The sequence below is a fragment of the Mya arenaria genome, chromosome 7 (genome assembly GCF_026914265.1).
Source record: "Mya arenaria isolate MELC-2E11 chromosome 7, ASM2691426v1".
In the NCBI taxonomy this organism is placed as follows: Eukaryota; Metazoa; Mollusca; class Bivalvia; order Myida; family Myidae; genus Mya; species Mya arenaria.
In genome coordinates, this window is record NC_069128.1 from 67,748,336 (window position 1) to 67,766,439 (window position 18,104).

The window sequence follows — 18,104 nt, forward strand, 5'->3', positions numbered from 1 at the left end:
TCTATTCATAAAAAGTATGAAACAAATTTATGCTTACCGTCATAAAGCATTTTAAAACACTGCAGTTTTTATATCATTAAACATTGTAAATTCACTTAAAATAGCAGGTTGTTGATAATGAATGCGTATGATCGGACAATGAGAAATGTAATACTCAAGTAATTGATAAAATATCTGGCTTTTATGTGATGATTATGGTGACAAGGATGATGAGGATGATAGTGATAATTATATGCGAGGTGAGTTTTGATTGTGTCTTAAGTTAACCGACTTCTTGTTGTACTATATGTCCTTCAATGTTTGGTTACTGGACTTCTTATTACTTCCCTTGATTTTAAAGATTATGTTGTTTTATTTTCTGCTTTTGCATTTGGGTTATAATGTTGAGCAAAACTACTATTTAATAAATTGATCAGAAACGCTTCGAAAATGCATGAATAAAAATGTATGTATATATAAGTTCAATAATAGCTGTTCACAGGCCGTAAAACTGCAGCGCTGTAGTATACTGCATTGAATTGTCATTTGAAATTTTTACCGACTTAGACAGGTCGACCATAAATAAGCATTCTAACAAGAAGAAAACGAAAAAGTTGAGTAAAGTAAAACAAAGTTTTGTTAAAAGCTAGCAATAACTGTAGCAGAAGGGTGTTACAAAGTGGCCAGGGTGCCTTATAACTTCGACAGTTATCACTCCATTGAAATCAGTATATGATCAAAGTGCTGAAAGCACTGAATGACGTTTGGCTTCATTAAGGGTAATGTTAACAACTATGTTCTCAGCATTGAACAAAATCGGCTCACAGCTAAACTTAAGACTAAAACTGCTTACACGCTGCAAAGGCAATTCGTCTCGTTAAGTGTGTGTAGAGGAGGGGGTCGGGGTAAAGCGTTTAATCAGAAAAGGTCATAGTTCTTTTGAACTTCTCAATGATGTAATTATATCCTAATATATAGAAAATCTGTCAGCCCTTTTTAAACCACAGGGCCATACTTTGAACAATCTTTTTAAAAGTCATCTACATTTTACACGTATGTTAGACTGCATACACAATGATATTAGGAAGAAGTTTTTATTTGAAAAGCGAGGAAAATTCCGCCCCCCCCCCCTCTTAATTTGTACTTGGTATTCAATTCATATACAATGTTAACTATAAAGTGCTGCTGATGAATATTAGATTCTGTCTAATGTTATTCTTTTTTACTGCTGCAGACTTTTGTACATATCAAAGCAAGTTGTGTAGACTAAGATGAGATGAATACCGTTCCTAAAGTATGAAATATTGAAATGTTTTTAAATACACTGACCATTAAATTTCATAACATGGTGTCAGTAGTTCATCACTCTGTGAGAATGGAATTCCAAACATAATTATATTCTTTATTATATACCCATCATCAATCCACATGCAATACAAATCACAAAATACTTCTACCCATATTGCGTACCTGTGCAATACGGCCATATACCACTCTTGTGACGTCATGTCATTACAAGTATGTTGCGCAATGTTAAATTAACTTCGTTGAACAAATAATGCATCCTTAAAATGTTTTTTTATTGCAAAGATGTGACTTCTAAGTGATCTGACCAGTAATGTTTATAATAAAGGGTTATTAGTACTGCATTTTGATCCGGTTATGGCGGAATGTCATATTCGACTCTAGTGGATGTTCGTAGATTTCGATTTTACTCAACTTGCGCTTTGTGAAATCCGAACCTGCAAAAGCCTACTTGAGTCGAATACAACCTCCTGGATCAAAACGCAGTACTTATAACCCTATTATATACAAAACCTCTTACCCCTTGGACAGAACATCTTTAAACCACTGGGCCGTTGTAACTTTGAACAATCTTTGTAAAAGACAACTACATGTATGTCAGACTACATACAAAATGCTAAGGAAGTCGTTTGGGAAAAAGAAGAATTATTTTCTCCGTCTTAGTTTGTATACATTAGATGGCTCAATAAATGCAACGGTTGGCCATTCTTGTATTGTCCTCTGTCGCTGTCCCTATAGCCCCCTATCTTAATAGCTGAAAAAGGTTGTAGGTTCATGATTCTCATGGTCCAATGTGTCCTACAGAAAGAAGACGTTGAATGTAGAATCAAGTAGCTTTCTTTTCAGGCACTCCGAATTGAATAGTACTGTAACATTTGGAGTGCCTAGAATGTGTTGAATTCCAAGGCAACGTGTATCAGGTGTTGCAGTAAATTAGGCAAATATTTTTCACCCGTCAGACATTAAAGGCGTCGCAGGGCTCTCTTTAGGCAGTGCGCCGCTCAAGACTTTTGGCGCTAAAGTTGCGGAACTCGCGTTCCAAAAGGGTGTCTCTGAATCGCCATATACGGAATATCCGACGGATATCTTCCATTCCACCTTGGAAACTAGTCCAAATAATTGCATGTACGCTGACGGTTTTTTTTTACGATTTTTGATATGGCAAATCCTTCACCTACAAATTGTTTTGTATCAAAAGTTAGTTGTTATTTGGATCGGGATTCCGGGTTGAAGCATATTGCGTCTATAAAATATCATAAAAACAAGAAATATTATCAAAAATCTAAAAAAAAATCGATCAATGTACAATTATTTGTACACTTTAAGAAAATGACCTGTTTATTGTTCAAAATCCAGCACCGTGATTTAACTAGAGCCTCATTTGAGTGCATAACTTTGCAAGCGGTTTAATCTTTAAGGCATTCGTCTAACACTAACAGTCCATGGTTTACCGAGGCAATAATGGAATCAAGTCGTTTGACATCATTTTTGGAGCCTGTTCACATCAGGGTAGGATGGATAAAGCTATAAAATTGTCACTCAGTCGTTAAGTGTTGTCGTTGTTTTTGGTGTTGTTGTTGTTGTTGTTGTTGTTGTTGTTGTTATTGCCGGAATACATTAGTGTACTGTATGACGATTACATGTTTGTGTATGAATGCATGAATACAAAGCGTTTTTAGATTGCCAAAGGCCTAAAAGCTTTCAAGAAATAATGATAATACTATAATTATTATTTCCCTTCACGTTTTTGTGTGCAATATAAGTCATTCATTAACCAAATCTGCTCCGAAATAAATGATTGAGAAATGCTAATAAAAACATATTTAAAAATATTTATATATATTTTATTCTCTCGCTATAATTGGCAGCACATAGATCTGCAGAGCTGCATTTCATGTGAATTCGCTTAATGAAAAAAAATCGCTTAATATTAGTCATAAATTTTTAACGGCACTGACTTGTCGATCGTTCAGAATAACGTAGAAAGATCACAAACCAACCGAAGAAAATGAAACGATCGAGCGATATGAAACACGGTAGTGATGATTAAATTAATATGTGTACCTTGAAAACATTAAGTAATTTTACGTTTTACTGACCGTTCCTAGACGATACCTTAAAGTGTTTTTTACAAGAAACCGCTGTTTAGGTGAACATGAAATATAACTTATTCTTGACAGGCCTGTTCTTTACGGGCAAAAAGTCTTTTTATAATTTCTTTCTAAAAAAATCCTATTTTAAACGAAATATGTTTTAGAAACATCTGGAAATTCGATAAAGTTCAACCATTTACGTTATTATTTTATTCGGGATCGTCAGGATAAGGAAGAGGTTGTGCACACTATATGGGTTCAACACCCAGGAAATACGCATTTTACTGACTAATCCAGTGGGTATCTAATAATCCTTGATGAACGTACCTATTTTTATATATATTATATATACACTGTGTTTTTGAGGAGTTTTGTGCTGTTGGTCCATGTTTCTTGTTTGTGGTGTTTTGTTTTTGTGTTCTATATCCTTTGCGATTACCCTGTGCCATAAAACGATGTTTATGGTAAACGTTTGGCTACTGAGCTTGTTTCTGTAGTTTTTCATACAAATATTGTCATATTAACGATATTTTTGAATACAGTTTACATTATAGTTTGCGTCTCTTCGGAATTCGCAATGAGCATTACAGGTTATGCTTAAATTGTATTCATTCAATCGTAAAATGTGTGTGTGTTTTTTTTGTTCTGAATATTTAAATTTTGGGAAGGAAAAACGTGCCCGGTTTAGGGCTCGAACCTCCAAAAGCAGTCCACTAACATGGCGTCATATCGTGGCAAGTAAGCTTACTGTGCAGCTTGGTATTTTACTCACACACATTACAGAAACAATATCCAGTGTAACGATTGATATTTGTGTATCGACATTAAAAAACGTAACGACTTACTTTCCTTTTATTACATAGCCCGTGTAGATTAACTTCATTCACTGTAATTTCCCTGCATTTTCTTTCTCACGTGTAATCCTAATGGCGTATTACAGATTGATAATGACAAAATTACAAACCGCTACCGTAACATATAGAGTTACAACCTACTGGACATGTGCGGTACTCTTCGGCTGCCGGAACCATTCGAGTTTTGATTGTAAGTGCAATGGTTCGGCCAAGCTAATCGACAGCACTATGCTATAATTGTTATAAATTAAAACAATGAAATGTATTTCTATTTAATATAAACAATGTTATTTTCTGTAAAATATATATTATAATAATCGCCGTACCTACTGCAAACCGTCACGTTATACCTATTTTATAATAATCTTATGTTAGGTTCAAACAATGCTGCCCTGTATGGCAGTCTGATGGATATAAAAAGGGGTAAACCTATTCCCGTAAAACCTAAAAAAAAATACCGCCATATAGTATAGGATAATAGGTTATATGTACGCATACATACTTATTCAACTGAATTACAAGACTGATTTTGATGAAAAGCAAATGTCTTTTAAACATGACTATGAAAAGTAAGCAGATGCATTAAATCAGTCAATACATGAGAATGTCACCCACGCTCTTTAATTAATGCCGAGGTAAGGTTCGCCAAGTTCTGATTACACAAGGAAAAACATACTCTCATCATGTATGCAGGTTAAGTATGCTATACGAGCATTCAGCTTATACGTACGTTTAAATCATTAAATATTATGCTGAGGCAGCGCAATAAATTTGATTTTAAATGTACTTCTAGTGTTTTGAATCATTTTCGCAGGCTGGATTTGATTACGTCCCTTTAGAAAACATTTACACATAACTATACCAAATAACAATATAACCATACTTCACGGTCGATATTATTAATAAAATATATAAATTTAGGATAAAATAATCAAAAAAGGAAATGAATTATTCATATATGAATCTCCAAAATTCCATTAACTTTACGGACAAAGGTCGATCACAATTGTGAATTCGCTCACCTGAGATAATCTCAGTAGATAATTTTAGAACCGGTAACTCACTGGTGAGTGTGACAAGAACATGTAATACAAGAGAATAATAATACAAAATTGCTCTCAGACTATTCAGCCGGTTATGTAATGCTTACTGTACATTCTACCCGAGTTATTGAACAAGAGCAAGGGGTGAGTTGTATAACTCAAGCAAGGCAGTGTTGTGACGGCTGTCACGGTAAATAGTGGTATGTAACCTCAACCGACAGCGACGAGAAAAGTCGCATTTTGCCGGAGAGATAGAGCACGTTTTAGGACCGCCATCTTGTAGATTAATGGGCATTTAGCCTAGTTTAGCGTATATTTAGTGTATATGTGAATAAAAGCGTGTGATTTATGTATATAAGTTAATGATGTATATATAAAATTACATTAGCAGTAACGAGAGGTTTTGGTTGAATTTTTTCTTGGCAGCATAGTTTCAAGGACATCTGGAGTACGTATAATTGAATAAAATGCTAGTTGTTGTATGGTTAAGACCCGCTTACATTTTCCGCTCCGATATGATTGATAATGTTAAAGCGAACATTAGGAATACTCTGATACATGACACATTGTCATTTCAAGTGATTTGTAAAACGCCGGGCACTGATTAATCGAAAAGAAATTAAGCCTAACGGACTTATGTAGCTTTTCTGTTCAACAAAATGTCTTGCTTTAACCTGATATGGATACATAAAACTGAGTTGTTTATGATTACCATACAGATTACTTCAATTGATAATAACAAAAACTTCCAAAATAGTAAATATTTTACAAATTATAAAACGAAATAGTGGGCTTAGCTTAATCGTGTTATAACAGACTTAAGTAGTTTCGAGGAATCGGCCCCAGTACTGGTCCATCAGCTCTTAAATTATGACTAGCGAATCCAAACAAATGTTTTTTTAGAAATCAATAGTAACTCTTTAGAAACGTCAATATTGATTTATTCTAGAATTTCAGGACTTGATCTTTTCTTCGTCTTTCATAGCAAAAAGGAAGAAAAATGTATGGCCTAAAATTTTATATAAGGATGCAAAGATAAACAAATTTAAATATATGAAAAAAACATATAACATATAAAATAAAGTATTTCATTTTGAAACACAATCTGAAAATACACACGAGGAAATGAAAAAAGGGTTTATGTTACCTCTATCGGCAAGTACGTGCAGTAGGATTAAAAAAAAAACTTATTTGCGCGTGTTTCCTTAATTAAACAAAAGTATTAACATTAAATCCGTGTTATATAGATATACAGATATACATACACTTTTTGTTATATCACACAAGTTGTTAAGTGTTTTTGCCGGAATACGGAGTACTGCATGACGTAACACTTTTGTTAATGAATGTATGAAAACAAAGCGTTTTAAATTGCCAAAGGGCTCTTAAGATATTGTACTTATTAGTTCCCTTTATTTTTATACTTGGATGTAATATCTTATAATTTTTGTATTATTGAGTCATAAATGAATACAATTGCTCTTGAATAAACGTTTACGAAAGGCATAAAAACTCATGAATAAAAATATTTGTCTTACTTTATTAACTAGCCTTTTGTTCACAGCTCACCTGCAGTGCTGCAGTATAATTATATCCTATAGATATGTCACACATTTTTACCGACTATATACATGTCGATTGTTCAGAATATCGAAGAAAGATCGCCATTCAACCGCAGAAAACGAAATGATCGAGCGATGTTAGACATAGTAGGGATGATTAAATTTAAATATATATATATATGGACCTTCAACAACCTTTAAATTTTACGTTTTACTGGCCGCTCAAAGGCGGAAACTACTGTTTAGGGGAACATGAAATATAACTTATTTCTGAAAGGCCTGTTCTTTAAGGAAACAACTCTTATTAAAAAAATTAAAACTGATTTTAAACGCAATTATAGCTAAAAGGTCATATGTTTTAAAAACCTCTGGAAATTTGTTCAACCATTTATGTTAGTTTTTAAGTCTAAGATTGTTCACACTATATGATTTTAACACTAAGAAAATTTACATTTTACTGATTATTCTAAGGCTGTATCTAATAATCATTGATAAACACAAATACTGTTTAATAAACAAATATACTATAAATATATGCACTGTGTTGTTTGTGGAGTTTCGTGTTGTTGGTCCTTGTTTGTGGTATTCTGTTGTTGTGTTCTATAACTTTAAATTCATGTAGCCTTTCATATAAATATTGTCATATATACTATATCTGTGCATACAGTTTTCAGTATACGTATTGTCTCATCGAAATTCGCAATGGAAATTACGGGTTATGCTTGAATTGTATTCTTAAACTTGAAAATGTGTGTTTATTTGTTCTGAATATTTAAATTGTGGGAATTATTTGTGGGAATTAAATTGTGGGAAGGAACAATGTGCCCGGTGTGGGGGTCGAACCTCCGAAAGCTGTCCCCATACATGGCGCTTAAACCAACAAAGCTTACTGTGTAGCTTAGTATTTTACTCACATACTATAACAAATACAATGTCCTGTATAACGATTCACATTTGTGCATCAACATTGAAAAACGTAACACAGCAAACATGACCATATCGGGCCGATGTTGGCATATTGACTAAAACATTGTATGTGTAATAGTACTATATGATTTAAATTTGAATGTTTAAACATAATAACATACACAATAACTTTTGTATTTTTATGGACAAAAACATTTTATAAATATGTCAATATCGGTCCGATATTGGTCCGATGTATAGTCGGTATTACTTCAAGGGAGAGCAATGCATATGTTGCAACTTTCACTAGCAGTTTATTCCCCTGGCGATTTATAAATACTTAAATTCATTATCATAAAATTATAACCATTTTAAATGTATATGATTATTTGTTATTAATTCTGTAATTAAAAGATTCAGTTCATGTTTATTTGATTTTTATCTACGGAATTATTTAGTTTTATAATCACTGCGGTATTTTTGCCATTTCAAAGAGATGATGCAAGTCAAATCCTACTTTTGGTATTTATCAATGGTAAGTAGTGTTTGAATCGTTTTTGAGCGCATAAATATAAGGAATTTTTATAGTAGTATTTTGTTAATCTATATTTTTTTATTCTCGAAAGTAATATAAATAGTAAATATGCTGAAAAGGAATTCGTGTAATATAGTTTCGTGATTCTCTTTGTCGTTTAATGAGTTTGATTAAAATCTACATTTAGGTAGCTTGTGCACACGGAAGCAAAGTATTACATTGATGATTTCGTTGGGTTTGAACGATTGATTTATCTGCTTCCATTGTAGACAAATTTAAAAAGAACATTTTGTTATCAATTATGAATCATAATTGACACATTGAAATTTACAGTAGCGTATTTTGTGGAAAGATCGTTCGAAATTGCAGAGAGCGGACACCTGCAAATTGAGACTCTGAAATTGAAGAATAAAGGCGATCATAGGGGAGGTATGTCTTTACGTCCCAATTGTAACCATTTATATTGAACATGTTCACACTTTCTTAGTTAGAATCGGTCTGTCAGGATGGTGTGCATATATATATATATATAAAAATTGAAGCAAATTAATTTATGATACATCTGTTAATGAATTCAGATCGAAAGTATTGATAAATAGCTGGTGATTTAGGCTATTTTACACTTAAGAAAAAGCAGGTTGATTATGTCAACCATTAAATTTACCTAAAGGGGAGAATGATCAGAATAACCGACTGATGCATTTGTTACTATAACAAAATGTGATGCATTTTCAGAATAAGCGTGTTTTCATCAGATGAGGATGAACAATTGTCAGTGACAACACCACCAAGGCATTTGAAGGTGACAGTGGCAATGGCAGGACTGTTCTGCAAGCATCACAACAGTTACTATAAGATCCCCAAACAGTTGCACCATCTCTACAGGTTTATACCGCTATTAACCTTTGTTTCAAGCATAGTTTAATATAATCCCCCCAGAATTATGCGAAGGGATGTTGGCAAATTTAATACAAACAACACAAAAACAAACATATCACATTTAACAAAAACACAATTTAAAATTAAAAATAACAAATTCTTTGCAAATGCATTTTGTAAATACCCATATCCTGAAAAAGACAAAAAGTACATTCAATTATTCAAAAGGATGTCGTGAAATTCCGTCGTTTCTCTCAACAGATGTGCGATCGACAAATGCTGGATGAAAACAGCATCTGACAGAGATGGTGGGAGGGAAATGAGGCAGGCGAAAATATCCTTGGAATACCGGGATGAAAAAACAAAACAATATTATGTTAAAAAAGCTTAATGTTTTATGACGTAGCTTTACCTTAAGTACTGTTCAATGAAATAACTTTTTTTTTAAATTAAGTCTTATTTTGTTTCTTTATTTATACAACAGCCTGTGTGTATTATGACATGTCTATGTATTATAACTTGTACATTTTGATAATGCTGTTCAGGGCTATTATCCACATTCTGTAATAATCCAATTATGTAAATATTTATAGCAATGATAATAATAATAATAGAAATTTATCAGATCAAATTGCTTATTTTTCATGTAGTAATTTGTGAGTATATAATATGCATGTAGGTTTACGGTTGATTTTCTCTGCATTATTATTTTTTCTCTCAGAAAATAAACCAAGATAAAAAATTGTGGGCAAACATTATGTTCTGTTGTCAGTGAGCATGACAATCTAGCTGTATGTAAAAACGGACGAAATAGGAAGGATATCGGCATCATGCTGGCTAAATGTCGGCTATTAAAAATATGCCGACATCGGCCCGATATCGAGCCATGTTGCACATCCGACATCGGCCCGATGTAAACGCCGATGTCGGGCCGATGAAGTGTTCCATATCGGGCCGATATAAAATGTTTGCTGGGAAGTTCTTTCAGTTTATAACATCGGCCGTGTAAATTTACTTCATTCACTGTAATTTCCCTGCAGTTTCTTTCTCACGTGTATTCCAAATGGCGTATTACAGATTGGACCAAATTACAAACTGCTACCGTGACATATACGGTAAGATCCTATTTTACATGTGCGGAACCATTCGAGTTTTGATTGGAAGTGCAATGGTTTTGCGTAACAATTCAATGGCAATATGTCATCATGAATTAAAACCATGAAATGAATTTCTATTTAATATAAAAACAAATGTTGTTTTTTGTAAAATAATTATAACAGCCGTACCCATTGCGAGCACGTCAAACCTTATGTTATTGTTTTATGTGCAGTCCTGACAAATCTGCCCTGTATGGCGGTCGGATAGATATCAAAATGGGTAAACCTATTCCCGTAAAACAAAAAAATACCACCCTTCAGTCAAGGATAAGTTAAGATATACGCATACACACTAACCTTATTATTTGCATGACTAATTGATTCTTTAACATCACTAAATGCAAATAGTTGCATAATATATCAGTCAATAAATGAGAATGTCACCAACGATCTATAATTTTTGCCAAGGTAAGGTTCGCCAAGTTCTGATTACATAAGGAAAAAGGATACTCTCATCCTAAATGCATATTAAATATGCTATACGAGCATTCAGCCTATATGTACGTCTATAATTATTAAACATGATGCTTCAAGTGTTTTGAAATTGTTTCGGAAAGCTGGATTTGATTACATCCCTGTACAAAAGTTTTACACAATACTATACCAAATAATACTATAATCATACTGCACGTTCGATTTTGTTATCAAAAATATCAATTTAGAATAAAAAAACGAAAAAATTGAAATATATTATTCTTATATTAGTCTCAAAAAAATCATTTACTGTACGGACAAAGGTCGATCACAATTGTGAATTCGCTCACCTGAGAATATAAGTACCTTCAATGGCCGAGGAGGTAAGATAGGTTCATTCCGACCCGAGCTTAGGGTGTTTTGCGGAAACGAGGTTTACATAGACGCTCTGATGGTTAGATGTGTGCATAGATGCTTTTTCTCCCAACTCAGTTAAACAAAATTAAGTAAAAATGTATTTTATGATGGAACTCTTTTGTGCTTAGTGAAAATAATTGCGTATGGATATGCAATAGCACTTGGTTGTCATGGATACGCGCGCAGTGATCCAGTTAATGTTCATAGTCAAATCGGTCTTTTTAAATAGGAAAATGAAGCATTATTCTTGAATGGTGAATGGTGAATGGTGCAAATTGTTTTATGGTGACATTTGAAGCGAGAAATAATTAATTAGCGTTCTAATTATTATCATAAAACAAGGTTTCCTTGATGCTACTGACGACAGTCTTCAACAAGGGAGGTAATTACAATGTGGTAACCATTAAAATGGAGTTCCATACGGGCATTATCTTCGCCCGTGGGCAAGATAAGATATCTAGCATGGTTAAATTATTGGATCTACTTATCTGAGGTGGGAGAAAATCTCAGTAGATAATTTTAGAACCGGTAACCCACTTGTTAGTGTAATAACATCATATAATACAGGTGAATAAGAATACTAAATCTCTCTCAGACTATATAGCAGGCTTATGGTATGGTTAGCAGGAAACTCTTGTGTGTGTGTTTTTTAAAAACACCAACCACTCGCACGCTTGTTGATTTTATCTCTGAAATCAATTAAACTTAAATACCAACCCAACATTGTGCGTTGCACTAGCAGTTTTTAATAAAATGTGCTGTACACATGTAACCGTCAATGTGATTTGAGAAAAAAATATTTTCTATTATTTATAAGGGTTTTCCTGCTTGCGTAGATTTTGTAAAAAAAGAAGCGGTGTTGCTCGAATTGCAATAAAAGTAACGAAAAGGTTTTGTATTGGATACAATGACTGACACGAGGTTGTAGGTAATCAGATCATTCTCGGCAACAAAAAACGTTTTAAGTAGCTTGTCCTCTGGAATATCCTCTTATGCTTTCATGCATGCATAAAATAACTGTCATCTCGTTGTGGCGTTTGGAAACGATGATTAATTACAAAACACACTATTTGTACTAAATATGGTGCATGGTTAGAGAAAGAATGTTAAACCTTATTCTAAAAAAGTATAAAAGAAATTATTGCTATGTATATGTTATGGCATATAGCAACAGACTGAGAAAGCTTGTCTCTGTTGGTGTTCATGATCAACTTGCTTTGGTTTGTCAGGGTTCTGTTGCACGTTACGAGGAGGGTCATGTGGTCTCTAGGTGATTTCGTCGAAGTGAGCATTCTACTCGAGATGTCAAACACTCACGATTCGATCCTGTTTAGCACGATGACTTGCCGGTTACGTACTGCAGCTAGATCCACTGAAGATAGCTAAGCCACTTTGAGATACCGCAGGTTCACAACATTTCTGTAAGTTACTGATGTCTTCTTGTAACGACTGTAAGTTTACAGTCATGCTGAACCGAAAAAGCAACGCCCTTGGTTTGTTTCAATATCATGTTTTTTCCAAAATCTACATATTGTACCTGTTTATGGGTGTTATGGCTTACCATAACATGTGATTAGTTGACGAAATCATGGACCGTATGAATGACTAGATTATCAAAATTCAATATTGTGCAAGTGCAATTCGAGATATTCAATGTTTAGGATGATTGTCATTGGCATACATTTTTATCGGAAAACACACACAACTTGATTAAGATTAATGCAATACGATATGCCGAGACTAAGCCATGACGAGCGTAATCAGCACTTTGCTATGCTCCAGGTCGGAACCTCAAAACAAGATGTCGCGAGGCATTTTAATTGCGATGTTCCGACAATTAAACATTGGAAGGTACGTGTACGAATGACCAGCGCTGTTTACGACAGGCCACGAGCAGGCAGACCAGACAAAGGCGGAGACAGATTCATGCCGACAACAGCAGTGGCTCATCAAACCGTTGGCAGACACGAGTATGTCTTGCAATAATTTTGATTGAGTTTAGTAAAAAAGAAGAAAAAACAATCTAATTGCTTTTTTGTCAAACTTTGAGTATACCATAAAATTGTGTTGTTTTTTTTATTTCAGGCGACGAATACACACAGCAACTGTTTTCAACCGTTTGTAACTTGTAGGACTAAAGAATACAGGAAGAACCAACATTGACTAAATCATTTACGTTGGGCGAGGCACCAGACGACATTTGGGCCAGGTGTTGTTCTCTGATGAAGTTTAGTTTAATGTTGTGAGGACTGATGATGAAGACAATGATTGGAGGCGGGCTGAGAGGTATGTTAAATGTTGAATACAGGAAGTAATTCGATGAGGAAATGGTAGTGTTCATGTTTTGGGCGGCATAAGCAGATTCTATTAAACACCACTCGTTAAACTCGTTCGTCTCGTCATGTTACTGCTGTTTTTTTGTGTTAATGTTGCAACCTGCTGTTATACCGTTCTTGCAGCTGAACTTCCGGAGTAATGGTATTTTGCAACGAGACAATGCTCGACCACAAAACGCGCCCCAAACGATAAATTTCCTACAGGCGTATGGAGTTCAGGTTCTTGATAAGCCAGCAATGTCCCCCGCACTAATTAAACCTCTTACGGATGAGTTAGCCGTCTTCAACACCAACGTATAGTGCCTGAACTCCGTGCATCGTTTACAGAGGAGTGGATGACAGTTCCACAAACCTGCATTGAGACACTAATTATTCAATGGGAAGTCGCTGTGTTGCATGCGTCAATAGTAATATAGTACACACTCGATACTAAATGTGCGAACTGGGTTATCAATACATTTGATTTGAATCTCTACTGTGATGAAACAACTAAAATGAGATCTATTTGGCAATGCATTTATGTTCGCATATGTTTTAATGAAATATAAACTAAAAACAGGGCTTATATATTTTGTCTGTTTAAAAAAAGTACAAACGGGGCCTTTTCGGGTCAACGTACATACTTTCATGTTCAAATCACTTATACTTTTTTATTTGACTATTAACATTTAGAAAATTGACTTAATCAAATGACTAAGATGTGTTATGAATACCGGCTCAGTGGGTTCGTTTGCAGCTACACATAGTTAGAGAGAAGTTATGGCTCTTAAATTGGCATGTATTAAGTTGTGTCGCTCAAACATCTAAAATTATATTACCCAGAGCCATGAAACCTTAGGGGACAGTGGCAATGAAGTTGTGCACCTGGTCTTTCGTTTCATAAGGAACTTAGTAAAACCACATTTGTGGTCGTTTAATAAGCAACAATTGACATTTCTTGACTTGTGTCGACCAATTATTCAAAACTTTTTCACATAGAGTCATGAAAATTGTTGGTTAGGTGATGAAGTTGTGCACAAAGTATATCAAGACTTATGGCCATTGAATAAGTGAATACTGGTATTTCTGAAATTGTGTCACTCAAAACCAATAACTATTTCATCTACATTAATATATCCTTAGGGGTATGTTGATAAGTTGCTCATCTGGTTTTGTGTTTTCTCGCTGAACATAGTCAGGGGGGAGAATCGAGCTTAACCTTAGCATTCAAATAAGTTGGCGGCGCCCATGTAAAAGGTGAGTTTTTCGGCGATTTAAAATTTTGGAAGCCAGTTTAGATACTGGCATATTGTGAAAAACCTGCTAGAGAAAATTCCACACCCATTGGTACTTGGATCTCCATGAAACATGCTGTAGTTTTGTCAAACATTCGGACATCGGCATCGACTCGAGAGGAAAACGAACTAAAAGGCACGGCTAAGGTTAGGATCCCTCGATAATATTGGCCTGTTTTGACGATTAGCAACACTATCCATGATTGTTGTGTCAAGCTGGTGCAATATAAATGTGTATTGATCAAAAGTTATCCGTCTAGAAACCCGTAATGACGTATTTGCTTCAAAATTAGTATTTATGCACAATGCTAAGGAGCAGTGCACGCAAATAAGTGGCTAAGGTTAGGTGCCATTTGTTGAGAGAGGCGTTCATTACCTACGGTAATTTTGTTTCGTGTTTGTATATGTTCTTTCTGGGAGATTAATGGTTTCCGTAACACTGTGCGACATCATCATTATCCAGATGAGGTATTTTGAAACTGCCAAATCTGATTTCGCTGTGTTTTCATCTAGATACAGTTGAGAAAAAAACTACAGTGACGCGATGTTGTGGATGAAAATCGTCTATTTTGTAGTTTTTGGTGTACCTGTTTAAATTTGAGGATGCATTAAAACAATTAATAAAGAAATTAATTTTTTTTAATTCTGGTAACTTTAGTTCATTTTAAGAAGATTAGCCTATTAACCCGATGACCTTTAATAACCCCATTTTAAATGCCAGTAATTTGCAGCGTGTTTTTGAGGACAGGTGATATGTTTAATTCCTTATTTGCTGTTTAAAAACACTAACATATTATCTTGATATATCCAGTCACAACACTCGTAAAATAAGATTTCACATGTACTAATATGTTATTCCATTAAGACCCGATGCCCGAAACTGTATATTACAGTTTTAGGTGATTCAGGACTCAATCAGATCACATATTTGGTGACTATGCATTTCTAACTCTTTGGTCAGGGCGCACTGATGATTTGCTGCTCATTGTGGGAACAACATTTAGACCCTGAATCGTGCACCTATCATCAAACTACAATAACCAAGGGAAAGGCTATACTGGACTAGCAGCTCGTACAAATACCATTCCCGCAACTCGTCGGGCAGATATCGGTATTTTAATTGAAGTTATCTGTCAAACATTGGTTTAAAATAGTACTGACACTTTTTCATTTGTGCATTTTATTCAGCATTTACTCCATTTGTTATATCATTTTCTCTTCGCTTAACATTTTTATTAAACATCAAACAGTTTCAAAGTTGGTATTGTGTTGGAAAAAATGAGATAGTAATGTTTATTAGTAATAGTTACTCCTCATTAACACCCAGTTGTTAATGTTAACAAATAAAAGTGTTCAAACCCAGATCTTATAAGGAATATAATAACATAATGAAACTTGGACATGTAAAAAATCACCTGATACAACGTTGCACGGAATAAACCATAAATGAGGAAAAGATAAGGACAATAATTTCCGTTCAAATATGAGTAATTATTTGTTTGTAAAAAATATACTTAAAGTATATTTTCGAAAAATGATAAACATCATAGCCGCACCGATGTTGTTGAGTATAGAAGTTTAGTATATTTTGTGACTAACAAATACTGCGCAGTTGAAGGATATATGGAAAATTGACCACAAACGATATACCGTGTGAGTCTTTGAATGATTGGTGGCACTGAAAGCTGAAATATTCGAGGTACGGTTAATTTATGTGAAAAGCTTTAAGCTATTGTTTCATATATTATTTTCATCCTATTAATAATTATGGACTAACAACTACATTTCCTAAGCCTTTGCTTAGCGATAAAGTTATACATGTTTAAACTGCTAATGATTCTGCTTTTTTAATTATATTTTTATTTCTGAATAAATGCTTATAGAGCGTATGATTAAGCTTATTTCGATGACTTATTTCATTATATAAATAGGTGAATTAATACGACTTTGGTAAAAGCAAGCGTATAGCAAGTTTAAGTATATTTTTAAAAAATATATCACTTTTTTATTCATATGAGCTCAACAGAACTTAAGGGACAATGAACCAGAAAGAATAATCAGATCAAGAGTATCACACGGTAATGTCATATTAAATGACCTCGGACACTATTTACATATTTCAAATGGTAGATTTCAAGCAATAAAGAGCATATATATTATTTTTATTTGTTAAAAACATCTTCATTTATGGTACGTTTTTATTTGTTTCTGTTATTCTTCATCAATACAAAAACCTTTAATTTAAATTGATTAAAAGACACTGCTACTGCTACATATTTCATTTATCATCAAATTGCATGGTTTAGAAGAAATAAGCTCGACATTGTTTTAAACGTTCATAAATATACATTTGTTTCATAAATAAAGCACAGATATGCATTAATTCAATCATTTATGAGTTGAATGCCTCAACGGTAAAGAAACATCACCTAAAATACTTAATTTAACATGTATCTAATATGTATTGTATAGCCCACTCATTTGTATACACTTGTATTAAACTCAACAGAGTAGTTATATGCATAGCCATAAAGATATAGAAAGTGTCCGAGGTCCTTAAACGGAAGGTTCTACTTACAAAATTAAAAACATTTATGAATATGGTAATGAACCCGCCAAATAAAATATATAGTTATAATATCTAGGAAATTCGATTGAAAAAAAAACGATCTTACGATACACAAATTACTTTGACTGGTAGACACATCCATGTGTTTTTTTAATTTAAAAAAGTAATATTGTAACCTTAAACCCCCCAAAACCGATCAGACTATCGGATGTAAATGAGCTTTAGAAAGGGGGTGGCTTATCAGCTAGGGTCAGTACCTGTGAAGTATTCATAGCTCAAGAAGGTAAACAAACATAACCCATATCTGAGTGAGTAGCTAATTTGTGGGAATGCTTTCAGATGTTGTAAGATAACTGTTATATAGGGGCTCAATTAACGGTTTATAAAACAAAGTGTTTACAACTCTGGCCTAGTATTCCAAAATGAGTAGTCTTTAACCCTGACCAACTGACCCATGCTGATAGGAACACTCCATAGATTGTATGGGTGGTATTTCTTTGCAGTAAAAATGAATTTTTATATTCAATGTTTTTGAATGCTTTAAAGCGTAACACCCAAGTCTATAATCTATGTTCTAGAACAGTTTCAAAGAATGATTTATTTATATAGACATAATTTTTCATAATTACTCTAAAAACTAACATTTGTATAAGTGCCCTACCCTATTAAATTTCAATAGGAAAGTTCATCTCTGGTGGGATGATTTTGGTTCCATTTAATTGCTCTCACATCCATTCTGTTAGATGATATGATATTGTATATGAATGAAATCAAGGAGTTT

The 18,104-nt window shown here is 33.9% G+C and overlaps 1 protein-coding gene across 1 annotated transcript in view; it reads left to right on the plus strand.

The window, feature by feature from the left end:
• The first annotated feature begins 16,272 nt into the window (after positions 1-16,272).
• Positions 16,273-18,104, plus strand: part of LOC128240408 (uncharacterized) — a 105,886-nt gene continuing 104,054 nt past the window's right edge. Inside the window, exon 1 of the mRNA XM_052957045.1 lies at positions 16,273-16,453. The gene's annotated coding sequence lies outside the window, so the exon portion shown is untranslated. The remainder of the gene's footprint in view (positions 16,454-18,104) is intronic.